Source organism: Silurus aristotelis (assembly GCF_946808225.1).
Source record: "Silurus aristotelis genome assembly, chromosome: 27".
Lineage (NCBI taxonomy): Eukaryota > Metazoa > Chordata > Actinopteri > Siluriformes > Siluridae > Silurus > Silurus aristotelis.
The window spans coordinates 9,123,570-9,139,099 of record NC_139600.1 but is presented as its reverse complement, the minus strand read 5'-3'; the positions used below and the strand labels follow the sequence as shown (position 1 = coordinate 9,139,099).

The window sequence follows — 15,530 nt, the reverse complement described above, 5'->3', positions numbered from 1 at the left end:
AAAAAAGGCTGGGGCAAATCCTAAAAAAAATGATAGCACACCTCCCCCGAACAGACTGCACGATTTGAGGTATCATTCGTGGTGCTGGGGCAAAAACTGCAGGACGAGTTACGCTTTTATTATGTTGTTTTGTTTAGTTATGCTTTGGTTTTGAGAGTTTTTATCTGGAGGAATTTGCAACATTGGAATAGTGATGCTTTTCAACCACCAATAAAAAATGCACTCAGTGGGAGAATAAACAAACTTGCGGTCTGCCAATTAATACATTCCTGAGGAAACTCAGATTGCAACTGTGTTCCGCACATAAAAAGGATTGTAAGCGGTACATGTGTGAACCTGATCGAAAGCTGTATAATATACAATATTGTGAACTATAGCTAATCTCTTTAGTCCTATTTGTTTATTTTTGTTTGTTTTTTTTTCAGGTAAGGTGCAAGATTATAAAGTATAAAATACAATTTAAAATATGAGCCTAAAACATTTTAACACTTTGTCCATGTTTCACGTGAGAAATAAACATGTCCTTACAATATAGAAGCACAATTCACAGTGTCAAGACAAGAAATGACAAATGCTTCTGAATCCATTAGCAAAATCAAACACATCCATTTGGGGCCCTGACACTCAGCAGACTGAAAGAGAGATCGCCACTGTGTACCTCAACGCTCACCTGTGCCACGCCGTGTGGCTCACGGAACCTATTACATCACAGGATGTTCAAAGTGGCTTCCACTGCAGGTTTCTACTGCAGATAACTACAGTGTACAGTGTACACAGGGCCAAACGATTCCACTTTTACTGACCTTCATGTCATTTTGTTGCACTCTAATGTACAGAGAACATTTTTTTGTATCCTCCAGCACACCTGCACACCAGCGGGCACTGTTTTCTGCCTACAGTACCACACATTGACCAGTGATGAAGTCTGCTGTATGCAAGATAATTAATTTCAGGAATCTTCAGCCTGTCCATGAGTTTAGTTTTCAATCGTTGTGAGAGACAGATTCAATTAGAAGCACTTTGGATGCTCAGGGACACCCCCTATCTCACCTTCAAGCATTAACCTGTCCTGTCTTGCTCTCAATCTTCCACCTCACTTCTTCTCAATCCATCCTGTCTTCCTCTCCATCTGTTTCTCAACTCTCTGCAATTGCTCGGCCTTCTCCTTGTTCCATCTGGTCCCTCCTTTCATCCTTTCCTTCACGATTTCTATCCTTATCCCCTTCTATAAGATTCCGCAGACTTTTGTTAGTATTATGTACTATATTTGAGTAATCTGGCTGCATCACTGCTCTCATACACACGCGTCTAAGTAAATATTATTAACGATTAGCATAAGTCTAAAGTTAAACCTAGCCCTGCTTTCTTTTGGTAAATATGTGACACGTCTCATTAAAGCGGTCCCACAGCTTTCCGAGCTCTGCTCTTTAGACTGTGAGCTAACGCTAAAAGCACTAACGTCAGAAAGAGCTGAGGCAAGCATGTACAGCTGCCAGGGCTAGCACTCTCCTTCTCTTTCTTAAAGTTAACACACACACACACACACACACACACACACACACACACACACACACACACACACAGGAGTTTTTTGACTCAAGTTATTAAACCTAGCACAGATGCTAGCCCTCAGCGCTCCAGCCGTTTATCTCCAGGGGACAAAGAACGCGCATTTGCGATCGACTAAATAGCTTCACATTATTATTCAGGACTCTATAATTATCTTCCAGAGTGACAGCATGCTCAGGCCTCATATTCATCTCACCAGTTATGAGTCACGCTTATTAAATGGAATTATAGTTTATAATGGCTTGGTCAATAGGGGTGATTCAGCCCATACATCACTGTCAGCATCAGAGCTTTTGGCTCGAACTGCATCGTGCAGCGAAAAGCCGTGTACGGATTCCAGACCACGCGCCAGCATCTGTGTTTCTGTATTTACTGTCTAAAGTCTAAAAGCACTCGGTTTTATTGAAAGTGAGCTCTCGTTATTGATCAGCGGGGCCGATTGTGTTTTCACACACCTCTTTCTGGACGCTAAATCAGGCCGACGATGTTCATTTAGCACAAACTTGGCTCTGTTTTCCGTTGAGCTGAAAACTCGTGCGGTTTTACGCCATTTTAGTCCAGGAGATGGAGCTGGATCTGATACAACAGTTCCCTGTAAAGGTGCACATATCCAGCGCTTCACTTTTACAATGCAGGCATACAGTACGTGTGCACAGCTAGCACATCGGTTCAGTTTAAACAAGGCTTCAATGTGTCTCAGAAGAACAAGAAGTCGCAAAGAGCGATTCGTTTATTTTGTACTGGGCGCAGAGCATCGCAACATCTCCGTAGGTTATGTACAGGAAACAGTATCGAGTGGTTTACCTCTCGACTTTTTCAATCCGAGTCATTCCTTTCTTTTCATCGCATGACTCCCATATACGCTATGCAGTTATATACACATACTATATAAATTATTGGAGGTAAAGTCAAAGTGCTTGTATGTAGAAGTGTGGGTGGGATCTGCTTATTGAAGATCTAACATTTGATTTTATTTCTGGTCAAAGGAAGTAAATAAATTAAATGATTTAAAAATAAAGAAATCAATAAATCATTCATTTTGATGAACGAGATTCAAAGAACTAAGTCAGTAAAATGATCCGATCTTCCCATCACTACTGCACACGTGCTGAGGGGTATTATGGGTGCCCACCAATTTACGAGCAGCTTATCCAAATTATAACCGTAATCATATTACGTTGCAATACAAGTATTAAAAATGAATGCACAGGAATGGCAGGAAGGGCATCCAGCGTAAAAACATGTGCCAAATCAAACATGCGGATAGTCCGCTGTAGCGACCCCTAATGGGAGAAGCCGAAAGAAAGATTGTAGTATTTGGGACACGACTGTAGTTTGTTTATTTGTTTGCAGACACAGTGTCACATCCTGCTCTATTTACACTGGTATTGCATTAGGAGTATGATGTATGTTATGTGCACTGGCGAATAAGCAATGCCAAGTGTATTGGGGGAATAAACCACAAAACGCATGGATCGTTTAATATTCATGAATTTGTTTTTTCCTAACAGGTTATAATATTTTGTTCGCAATTGTTTTCAAGTTGTTGTTTTATATGATAATTATCACAAAGTAAAATTACGTACAAAGTAGCAATTTGGGTAAAAATGAAATTTCCCATTCAAATCAACCTTAGTGTAAATTACTGAAAAATGCACATTCATTTTCTTGTTATTCAGGTCCATTCAGGCTATTACGCATTGCTCAAATCCTTTACTTTACTGTCTCTGTACTGAAGCACCTTGCTGTGGTAATCCAGCTCATGCAGCACTTTATCAAGCATAGCAACATATGGTTAACTGTCTGAGGCAGTGCATTACTGCCTCAGACAGCAGAAACATGAAATGAATTGCATTCAGTAAATGAAAATTAGCTACCGAGACTTGATGTACAGTACATTAGTCACTCTTTTAAGTAAATGACCGAGCTTTCATCTAAGGTTTATTTTATTACTGGATTTTAATATATATAAGCGAATAGCTGTCCAGAACCGTCTAGAAATGTGAACTGTACTTTAGCATGAAGAGTAAACTCGTTCACAGTAATTTAAGGTGAATCAATTTCCACCACACAGCCCGAAGCGACACTTTTAATTACACACGGAGGTTCTGTTAGTGTAATAAACCAGTGTATCAGGGTGTAGTTATTAGTGTGTGTGGGTGTGTGCGTGTTCATTCATATTTGATTGTGGCGCTTGGGCCGATCCGGTCAAAATAATACCAGGTCAGAAATGACAATTCTCTTAATGCACACATTGTATTTCCCCTTAAATCTAAACACATTCGAATAAACTTCACAGTCTTGATTTTCACAGTTGTGGTTGTCGATTATTAAAACGTATCTGTGTTGCAAGATCAAAGCTCGTGTTACGGTAAATGCATCGGCCGAACATCGTGAGTCATTAAAACTGCACTCACGTGTTGTGGTAAAAAACGGGCATATATATATATATATATATATATATATATATATATATATATATATATATATATATATATATATATATATATATAAAAAACAGAAAGTTGATGCATTGATCATTAATGTTTTTTTTAGTTGTTTAGTGGCTGGTGGTTTTGGAGAAAATTGGACCAGGATATTTCAACTAATTCCATTTTGCGAAATAACGGGTCTAATATGCCTCCAGAATTATGGTTTGCACTGTCCACATAAATGTATTATTATTTTTAATAATGTTTTGCAGTAAAAAAAATAGTTAAAGAAAACATTTACAGTATAATTAATGACCAAATACAATACTTAGTTACTAACCAATCTCATATAGTTTACAAAGCGTATTTATTTCTGTTTTGTTTTGCTTGTCTGTTTTGTCGTAAAAATAATACAAGCCTGCAGGTGTATATTTGCATGCTTGGTTAGCAGCATATAGCTTAGCATCATATCAGACCGGAACATATAAAAAGATATAATACACACAATATTACACCAGTCCTAGACATTCAAATACAGCAGATATTTCTGAATAAACATATGAAGGAATTTTAACTAGGGATGCACCGAAATGAAAATTCTGGGCCGAAACCGAAAACCGAAAAAGAGGAAAGCAAGGCCGAAAACCGAAACACAGAAAGAAATTATGCCCATTATTATTACCATTGCATTTATGGCTATGACTGTGTACAAACCTTACTAAAATCAAGGCATTTCAATTGCATAAATTAATATTAAAGTTTCAATGAATAAATTAATTACAAATTATGAAAATATTCATTAATAGCACATTGCAACAATGCACAGGATAAAATAAACAATTCAAACTTAAATGTTTAACTTAAATGCACTCATGTGTACATGAAATAATAATGTACAGGCCCTCTGGCCTGCTGAAAGGTTGTAAAATTAAATATGTTCTTTCATAAAAACAAAGTGCATTCAGAACAAGTGCAACTGCTTAAAGATACAGCAATAAACACTATCACTGGGAAACTTCCTGCCTTTTCAAAAACGTCCGCCACAGACGGAGTGCGCGTGCTCGGAGGGGTTTTGCTTTTCTGTGCCGCGTTTCTCTCATATTCAGCATAGCGATCGGAATGTTTGGATTTCAGGTGATAAATTAAACCCGACGTGGAGAAAGTTTTTACAGACGAAATTTCGGCATTACATGTTTTGCAAATCGCTATCCGAGGGTCTTTCTCAGATATACTGAAACACGTCCACACCACAGACATGTTGTTTTAGAAAAGCACGTGCAGGCAGCGGTTTCTGTTTGCGTCATCACAACACACTGTTTCGGCCGTGTTTTTTCGGTGATCAAAGTCTTTCGGCTGAAAACCGAAAATGCACTTTTGGGCCATTTTCGGCCGAAAATTTTCGGTGGCCGAATATTCGGTGCATCCCTAATTTTAACATGTTGTTGCATACCGTACTGTTCTCTCTCAATCTCATGACTCAGCGTCTTGTTTAAAGGTAATCTAGAACAATATCTGAGGAAGAGCCAGTCACGAGATTTTGATTGATTGTGACTAAATTTTTTTTCAAATTCATGTATATCGCATGTGTGTCCTTTACTGGATTCACGGCTGGTCATGGATTAGACATCTCACCAGAGCCAGTGGCAGCAGTGAACAGGGGTGTGCTTAGCTCAAACTCAGTTTGCTTCTTGCCCTCCCAATCAAAGTTTGAGTTTATTATTTCAGCCAATAGGAAAAGCCAATGAGCAATGATCAGCCAATGAACAAGGATCAGTCTGTAACAGTCTCACCTAAAGCCCTGCATCAGCATCACAAGATTAGTGCAATTTGTTCCTTTGATCAGAAAAAAAAAATATTTGTTACATTAATCTACATACACAAACTTTGACTATAGTTCCAATAATGTAAATATATACAGTACAAATGCAGCCAAGGACAAATTATGATTAAAAGAATGAGTCCAGTTTGTTTTAGTTCGTTCAGAATGAACTTTCAGATCAAGACGCTTACAAGACTTTAGCTCTCTTCTGGCTTTGTTTTTGTTTTTGTTTTTGAAAGTGTGTCTACTCAGTTTGTGATTGTTGTGAAACATCTCACAAATTCTTGTTTAACAAACTGCTGTTACAACATCACGTGTGTCATTTTTAAAAACCTATATGCAATTCTAGTGCTGCATGTGTCTCTAGTGATGTTGCTGCTAGCACATTAGAGGCTACAGCTAATTTCAGTTTATCCTCCACAAGCACTGCTCTTTCCTAGTCCTCAACAAGTTCCCCAAAGCAGACCTATAGCTGCTTTAGCCCCAGTACAGGCGGTTAGCGAGTTAAATAACGACGCGTCATCCCAACCAATGTTAGCGAGTTACTCAAATCGTGTTGTAAACCACTCATCTAATCCTTCCTGGTACCACACGCGACCAGGGCTGGAGTTCAGTAAATCATTACAAGGTGCAAACCTTTCAAAGATCGCCGTGTGTTTGTCAGCGATGAACCCGGTCATGGTTGCTCCCTGATGATGAAGTGAAGCAGGCTGGCCCCAGATGGTTCAGGCATACTGGCAAATCTTTCTTTGGCCAAATTTTTCCAGGCATTGCTTAAACACTGGGAGGAAGGCATCAATGTAGAAAGGGAGTTTGTCGAAAAATAATGCAGTTTCTACTATTTTATTAACTTAAAAGTCCTTGGTATACTTGAACACCTCTCGTATAAATAAGCAAGATGTCAGGCCGATTGCTTTATATGGTGTGGCTATTCAGAATGTACTGTTTTTTTTTGTTTTGTTTTGTTTTGTTTTTCTTTGTCGATTTTTTGTTGAATTTTTAAAACATCTTAACAATCCAGGTTCTAGTGTTTTGTTCTATCACGTCTATCATCATCTATGCTGTCTTAAACCATGTGAGCGTCTCCAGCGCGCTCCCCTGCCTGATTTTTCGGCTTCTTCTCTGAATGATTTCTTATAATTGTTTTTTTCACTGCAGCCATTTTTTTCCCAGAGCCGCCAGTGTCAACGCAATTATCCTAATTAGCGCTAATTCAACATGGCTCGAGCCGTTTTTGCTAGCGGAGCAGAATGAGAGCCCTAACGAGAACACTCAAAAGAGGAGGGCCCTCTGCCCGATGCCTCCTCTGGGCACACGGTAACCGTTCCCATGGAGATCGGCTTTCGGAAGCGACACGGCGAGGGGAGGGGTTAGCTTAGGTGTGTAGCTGGAAAAATACAAAAATAAAAACAGCACGGGAATTAGGACGAGACTGCAATCTGACAGAAGCGAAGAGTGCCGCGCTTCACAGTGGGTGGGGCTGGGTTATTTCAGGCAGCAATCAAAACGTTTTTTTTTTTTTTGCAGATTGACGAATAAATACATGAATAGCCTAAAACTGAGGCTACAAAAAAAACTTTTTAAAGAACAAACTTTTAGGCCAAAAATCCTAATCTGCTCATGTAGCCGAGACACACTGTCGCTCCCTGAAACTCTATTACCTTAAGCTGCTTAATCTCGATCTTCTGAGTGTTCAGACGTAGATCTTATTGGAGGGCAAACGGATGACATGCGGTCTTTACACTTTTGGGGGGATTTGACGATGTAATTTCCAGCTGAGAGAAAAAGCGAGAGAGAGAGAAAGAGAAAGAGAGAGAGATGTTATCATTAATTCTAAATTTGCACATTTTTGTGGTTTGATGATTACAATGTTACAGCCCAGCCGACTGTGTAATCTGCTGCACGCACTATAGGCAGTGATGGCTGTGCCGAAATTCTCCTCAAAAAGGTCAGATGCAGTGTGTATTTGACGCCATTGTTATTATTGGCGGTGAAGGATAACGAATATTGGATTGGGCCGGGGCTAATCTTAAACCCCGGATCCGATTGAGCTTTTATATTGTCAGTGCGTTCTCCGGTGCGGAATCAAAGGCCACGTTTTTTGATGAATCTACAACCATGGCGTTTCTGCTCTCCCCTGATGGATGTACTCTGCGTTTCAGGATTTGGAGTGCACAGATGATTCTCTCCTCTTGTTTTTTTTCAGACTTCTTTTTCCTCTGTTTGCCCCCTGCCCTTGCTCATTTCCCTTTCTGCTGTCTGACACATGCTGACAGAAAACAAATGGTTCACTTTTTCGCCTCCTTCCATTTTTCTTTTTTTCTTCCCATAGACACGCACTCACACCACATGCATGCATTTTTTAGTTCAGGGTTCACTGATTTGTAGCTGTCAGTGTTGTCAGCAGACTGAATAGTGACCATCTTACCTGCCGAGGTAGATACAGATACGACCCCACGTCTGCTGGATATCCTGCTATGCCTTCTTTTTGCTCCAGGGCTGCATTTCGATTGATGGAATGAGACACGTCCTGACGTATTCTTTTCTTCGCCTGGGTCAAAATAACGCTTTAGGGCTGCAAACCTAATGAGCGCTGTGGAGAGGCAGGAGGGGGGGGCGGATTCTGATGTGTTTTAGCCTGAGGTTGGCATGGAGCTTATGTGTCAAACGGTGTCCTCTGCGTACTTTTGGCGCAGGTTGCATGTTCACACCGAAACAACATGTCGGGTAATAATGAAAGGTGCCATGTTTTTTTTCATCACTCAGCCTAATCTGAGACAGTGCTATGACTTGAAATCTTCAAAAACCACGTATTTCTTTATTTTTTTTAATCGGCAGCTGTTCATGCAGAGGCTGTTATGGCTCATTAAATTGATTTGAACATGTGAACATGAGGTTTAAGTCACATGAACATCAAATCCGTTTTCCAACCCACGAATTTGGACGCTAGAACCGTTCATTCTCCAAAGATCTAAAATGCATGTTTCCCCTAGCCTATTCTGCTTTCTTTCTGTGTTTGGTCCACTAGACTTTGTCTTTTCACACAGAAATTTTCTAATTAACAATCGTTTTCTTAATCTTTCATTTGCTTCAGGTCTCAGGGGAGAAAATGTTCCATTGACCTTCACAGCTGCAACCTCAAGGTAAAAAAAAAAACAAATCTTTATCCTTGCTTTACTTCCCTTTCAACTGGCTCAAACGTGTGGTGTCGGTGTGGATCATTTGTAAGGTTTATGCCCTGATTGTATTTGTCATTTAGAGTAATCCAGGTGTTTGTGGCCACGTAATCAAGATCTGCACATAAAATACTAAATAATAAAACACTTTCCCTGACTTTAAACACATGGCTGTACTTTAAATAACTTAAAAAAAATCTTTCACAGTTCTCCCATATGACTTTAAAAAAAAAAAAAAAAAAAAAGCATTAGCTTGGGATTGGTATTAGCGATTTGAGGATTGTTTGGTTGTTATACGTTTGGTTACTACATGCTAAACCAGTAGTCTCAGAGGCTTAGCTGGTGTAGGTGGTGGATGTCTGAGGGCCTCTGAGATCACTTTATTATAAGAAATATGTTGTAAAAAAATATGGCTGTAAATATGAGGAAGCAAATACGAACTTGCTAATTTAGATGTTAAAGTGCTAGTTTACTGGGTGCTAGCTAGCCATCTCTAAATATGCATTCTTATGAATAAGGGATGATAAGATTCACCAGTTCGCATCGGTAGATTGGCATAAAAGTGAAAAATGCGATCCATCGATTTGAAAAGTGTACATCCGATACAAGTTGGCATTTATATTGCGATACATCGTTTTGAGCATATTTGCACCCTTAAAAACCGAATTATTTATACATAGGGAGTGAAATTTATTTATACACAGTTCTGTTACAGCAGCAAAGAAAAAGAAATGCAAATGTATAAAAGAATAGAGACGTAATATGGTATACAGTATATACACAACACAATGTATAAATACAAAAGAAGAAAAAAAAAAAACCACGAGTAAGTAGTCATGCTAACCGACATATTGCACACAGGTAATATTGCACGGTTTTAAAATCTCTGTTATTGCACATGTTTTTTTAAATACTTTGTTATTGTTATTATTGCAGTTAAACAGTGATAACAGTGTGTATTTTAGTGACTGGTTCACTGGGAGCAGCTTCGATTGTAAAGTCTAATAGCAGCAGGGAGAAAAGACCGTCTGTTACATCACACTAAGGATGTAACAGTGTGTCACTGGAGGAGCTGCTCAAAGATGAAACTGTTTCATCCAGGGGGTGAGAGACGTTCTCCAGCAATGATGATAATGTAGCTACCATCCTCCTTTCTCCCACCTCCTGTACAGTGTCCAGGGGAATCCCCAGGTCTTCCTGATCAGCTTGTCCAGTCACTTCCTTTCTGCAGCAGAGATGCTGCTGCACCAGCAGAAAACACCATAGAATACGAATGAGGCCACCACAGAGTCAAGCTTATAATTGATGTACTACAATTTTAAATAAGACCTGGAGATAATACGGCGAGAACAGTGCTGCCTGATTTGAAAGCGTGAGGAAAGAACGTTCTGCGCAGGAGTTAGTGATAGTGTAGAAAGAGACAAGATGTACGAGTTTCACTTGCTGATGTTTAACGAATTTAGGGTGTGACCCCCGAGCTCCTTGTCAGTGTCTTAAATGAAGTGGTAAATAAAAAAATCGCCAGAACAAAGCCAAGTACCCATGAACATTGCGTTGAATCAAATTGAAATCGGATCACACCGCATCGGTAACTGCTCCATACGTATCTTTAATGCACCGTATCATTGGCTATGCATCGAGATGCCCACCACTATTATGCATAATACAGGACAGTGTCCTGAGAGAAGGAAGTAGGGATGGCAATTTGGTACGGAACTGTTTTTGATTTTAATATTCATGAATATCCATGTATCGAATATATAGAGATGTTCCCTGAACATCCGCTTTGGTGGAAACATGTTGTACACATATACAGTTAGGTACACATACAAAATTGGGAAATGTTATTTCTTGTGGACCCTATAAAGGTTACGGGTTTAGATACAGTAATTTCTCGATTAGGTGCAAGTAGACTGTGATGAGGGAAAAATGTTTTTGTGTTTTAAACCCAGTCCTCTATACTACACTTATATGCAACAGCATATATTAATGAAACTGTGGGTTTTATAATAACCCCTGATGCCTGGGTAAAGTGCAAGAGCTTTATTACAGATAACGGTCAGTACAGCAGAGTTGGTGACTCACGATTGTCAGAAAAGGTTTTCGTTGATGAAAAAGATGCTAAACAAAAAATAGCATAAGCATTAAAACAGAAAAAGAGCACTGAGCTTTTGTTCAAATATCCTGAAACACTGACCTTTCATGTTTTCTTTTACACGATGAAATCCGTCTTCAGTTTTACAATCTCTCACTTGGCTTTGGAAAATCAGGGTGGAATAACAGGCAAACGTCACCGAAAGCTCGAAATTTGTATTTCATAAGGTTTCCTTCAACAGCTAAAACACACACACACACACACACACACACACACACACACACACACACACACACACACACACATATATATACACACACACACACACCCCGTCCCTCTACCTTTTTTCCCCTGTCTTTCTCTTTCACTCTTTTGGCATCTAAATGTTATCCGCCCACATTTACTCCACGGCACCCTATTGACAGATGACCCTGTCTCTCTCTCACACACACACACACACACACACACACACACACACACACACACACACACACACACACACACACACACACACACAAACACATACTTCGACACAATGGCGCAAGCGGGCTTATTTAGAGTTTACATCAGAGCTACGTTATTATGAAAGATGGCTATTTACGTGTCTCCTTTTTAGAGAAGTCGTTTGGGCGGATGAAAAAGGCGCTTTTTGGGATTACGATTCCTCATGCACGCTCCAAATCACGCTGCAAATTCAATGTGAAATTGGCCTACAGTGCGCTGAATACTGTCAGCCTCTGATGCACAGTGCTCACAGTGAAAGGGGTCATTTATATGGATTAGTTAATGTGCTTTTAGAGAGCGAGAGAGAGACCCTGTGGACATATAAATAAGGTTCCTTTTCAGTTTGATCACTGGCCTGTTTTCTCTCTGTTATTCTTCTCATTTCACATTCTTTTATTGCCAGCTATTCCCAAATAAGACCAAGACGCAACTGTCCACAAGTTATTAAATATCGAATGTATGGCTTTATGTTTGATGAAGTAATTAATGAAAAATCTGACAGATAGAGAAGCAGAAGGACAGATATATTGCAGGGTATTGCTGTTTAGAGACAGAGCACTAGTACAGGGATCACTCTTCACGATACAGAACAGGTTTATGGGGACATAACTTACATTTATCTGTTTTCTGAAACCTTAGGAGTGTCATGGGAATAACCAGTGGTGGACACAAACCATGTATTTGAGTAAAAGTAAAAGTGCTCCCTTTAAACTCTCATTTGAGTAACAGTACAAAAATATTCACTTTCAAACGTACTTAAGTATCCAAATTACTATGATTTATTATGGCTATAATCAAGGTTCCCTGGTGGTCTAGTGGTTGGGATGCGGCGCTCTCACCGCTGCAGCCCGGGTTTGATCCCCGGTCAGGGAACCAACCCCAGCCACTCTTAGTGCTGGTCCCAAGCCCGGATAAATGGGGAGAGTTGCATTAGGAAGGACATACAATGTAAAAACATGTGCCAAATCAAACATGCGGATGATCTGCTGTGGCGACCCCTAGAGGGAGAAGCCGAAAGAAAGTTTATTATGGCTATAATGTTTCTATTGTCTTTGGTGTTGCAAAACTTTTGCTCTTTATGAGACTTGAATGTTACTCTCAACATACCAGTCTACTAATAGAATGATATTCATGAGTCAAACGCTAATTGATTTTTATTAAAATGATAAAAAAAAAAAAATAAATAATAATAAATAAAAAAAAACGCTAATCTTCCATCATTAATTTTCTCTCCAAATGTTCTGCTTGCTGGTGAACTGATGCTGATCTGTACGTACGTGATAAGTAGACACCACCAAGCGCCAACAAAACAACTTTAAAACCCTAACCCTACGCTCTCGACACTGATCGGTGGATTGCTGCGGGTTCGACCAGTTAAGTTTTTTTTCCACTTGTAAATAAAAAGGAACGACCGATTTCGCAAAGTGTATTAAGGTTCAAATAAAAGTCTCTCTAAATACTTCAGTAAAGTACAGATAAGCGAAAAAGCTACTTAAGTACAATGAAGAATTACATTTACTTCATTACTGTCCACTACTGATTATAGCATGCAGGGTTTACAGATCTACAGTCTCATTCTTCATTCTGTGTTGTAGACGTGATACAGATTGTAGGGATGTTTTGAGGTAATTATTGTTGGCAGATTCGAAATTGGTAGACTTAACGATTAAGATGATCGGAATGTCGTGAGTACAAATTAGATTCAACTTTATTAGATTAGATTCAACTTTATTGTCATTACACATGTACAAGTACAAGGGTCTAACCAAAGTGCAATATCAGCAAGTGCAGGATATACAGTGTTTACATGATTTACATAAGTTAAATCCCAGCACCACCAAAGTTCCACTGCTGTGCTCTTGAGCAAGACCTTTAACTCTAATTGTAAGTCATTCTGGAAAAGGGCATTTGCCATATGGTTTAAATGTAAATGGATTGGTGTGGACGTATTTGAGACACACCTTATATTACTTTTTGGTTAAATTCAATTGATTGATCACAGTAATTATTACCGATATAAAGTTCCAGGTCACCGAAGCGTTTGTTTGGATGTAAAAAAAAAAAAAATTGTTAATGCCTCTGACATTTCATGTTATAATCAGGAAGTAAAGTTATTTAAGGGTAAAACATTCTGGATTCTAAATTGGTATATTGTGGTGAAATTAATAAAAAAAGATTTGAAAAATTCCTTTCAGTATGTTTAGTTGGTGTTGATGGAACTTTAGTATTTCAGTAGAATAATAGTAAAATAATGGTCACTTTTTCGTTGCTTATTTGCACTACAAATGTTTGTATCGACGAACTCTTACTATGGTTTTATTCTCCTCAATAAAACCTCGAACCGTCCCCAAAATCTTCGTACATGTAGGCGGAGAGATATTTTTGTCAAATTGTAAAATTGTCCTCCCAGAACTTTTTCAAACGAAGAGTTTATGTTTGTGACCTCCTGCAGAAATGTGTGCGCAGGCGTTCTCTCCTGAATTCTTCGCTCCAGCTCTTTGGATTATTATTTTTTTCGTTATTTTTGCAGAGGCACCGCATAGTGAAGGAAGGCAGTCTGGCAGAGTTTGAGCACTTGACATGAGCTTAAGACGAGACTGGCAGCCATTAGTGTCAGAAAGAGCCTCTCTCGGCAGAAAGATGTTAGCGCTGGCCTTGCTAATCCACCCCCAGCTACTGCCAGTTTAACACACCAAGGCTCTGTAATACTACGATTTACACACTTCAATTTACCCTGGCATCCAACAGCCGAGAGCTACGACTTGCTGAAATACTCTCACTTTCTCTCTCTCTCTCTCTCTCTCTCTCTCTCTCTCTCTCTCTCTCTCTCTCTCTCTCTCTCTCTCTCTCTCTCTCTCCTCTTTTACTTGTCTATACACACACACACACACACACTTTCGGATGCTATTACTAGTACGAATCCTATCGGTGGTTTCTAGATGAAATGCTTTTTTCTTCTAATTGATTTCATTGTCAGTAAGCTCAGCGGAGACGCTTTCCGCCGCAGCTGCCTCCTCGTCCTCCTGAATCCATCTCTCTGAATCGTCACCGATTCCCCCTTTCTCTGCTCCTCTGTCACTCTGTAAAATGACTCTTGCCGGATGATCCATCATTCGACATGGAGACAGCACCCCGACACATTGTCTCACAAAGTCCTTTAGCATCCCTTATCTCCGCACTAACTTTGCCGATCATTCAGCTGCTGTTGTGCAACTGTTTTTTTTTGTTTGTCTGTTTTTTTTTTTGTTCACACTTTTATGAACAGTCACTTTCTGTATGGAAGAGGCGTGTTTTGTGTACAGTGTGTTCTGTAATAAGAACCCGCGAATTTTCCGAGCCACGAGTTACGAACCGTGAATTATCGGGGTTGACTGTATATATATATATATATATATATTTAATACATCACAGTTCATAATTCGTGCCATCATACCTCAGGGACTATTAGTGTATATTTATATTTAAGCCAACCAGGACTATAAAAATGGATGTTAGCATGACAGTACTAAACGGATGCTAGCATGGCGGTACTACACGCAGCAGTAAGTTGCTAGTGTGTCCTATTACTGATGTCCGCACATGTCGCGGGTCAAGATGGCTGACAACAGGGTGCATAGAACAGGTTGTGGTGATAAAGTTTCTTGTGAACGAAAGCGTAAAACCCGCAGAAGACTGGAGAGTGAGGAGGCGCTCAGCCGCTGTAAGACATTCGAATTGTGCAAACGCTTTAAACACGGCCGCATGTCCGTCAGTGTTATGGGTTCCAGCATACAGCAGTCATTCATGTGAAGAAGTTCCTCTGAGGTCAGCATTTCAGCACTGGTGACAGAGCGAAGCAGGTTGTCCTAGAATGGTTCAGGCGTACTGACAAATCTTTTCATGCCAAATGTTTCCAGGAATTGGTTAAATGCTTGAATAAGTGTATAAATGTTGCA

General features: G+C 39.6%; 1 protein-coding gene across 14 annotated transcripts in view; it reads left to right on the top strand.

The window, feature by feature from the left end:
- Positions 1-15,530, top strand: part of LOC310721142 (receptor-type tyrosine-protein phosphatase delta) — a 458,849-nt gene that overhangs the window by 196,569 nt on the left and 246,750 nt on the right. For all 14 annotated transcript variants that reach the window (XM_083532456.1, XM_083532475.1, XM_083532454.1 and 11 more), the window contains one exon: positions 8,915-8,963. The gene's annotated coding sequence lies outside the window, so the exon portion shown is untranslated. The remainder of the gene's footprint in view (positions 1-8,914; positions 8,964-15,530) is intronic.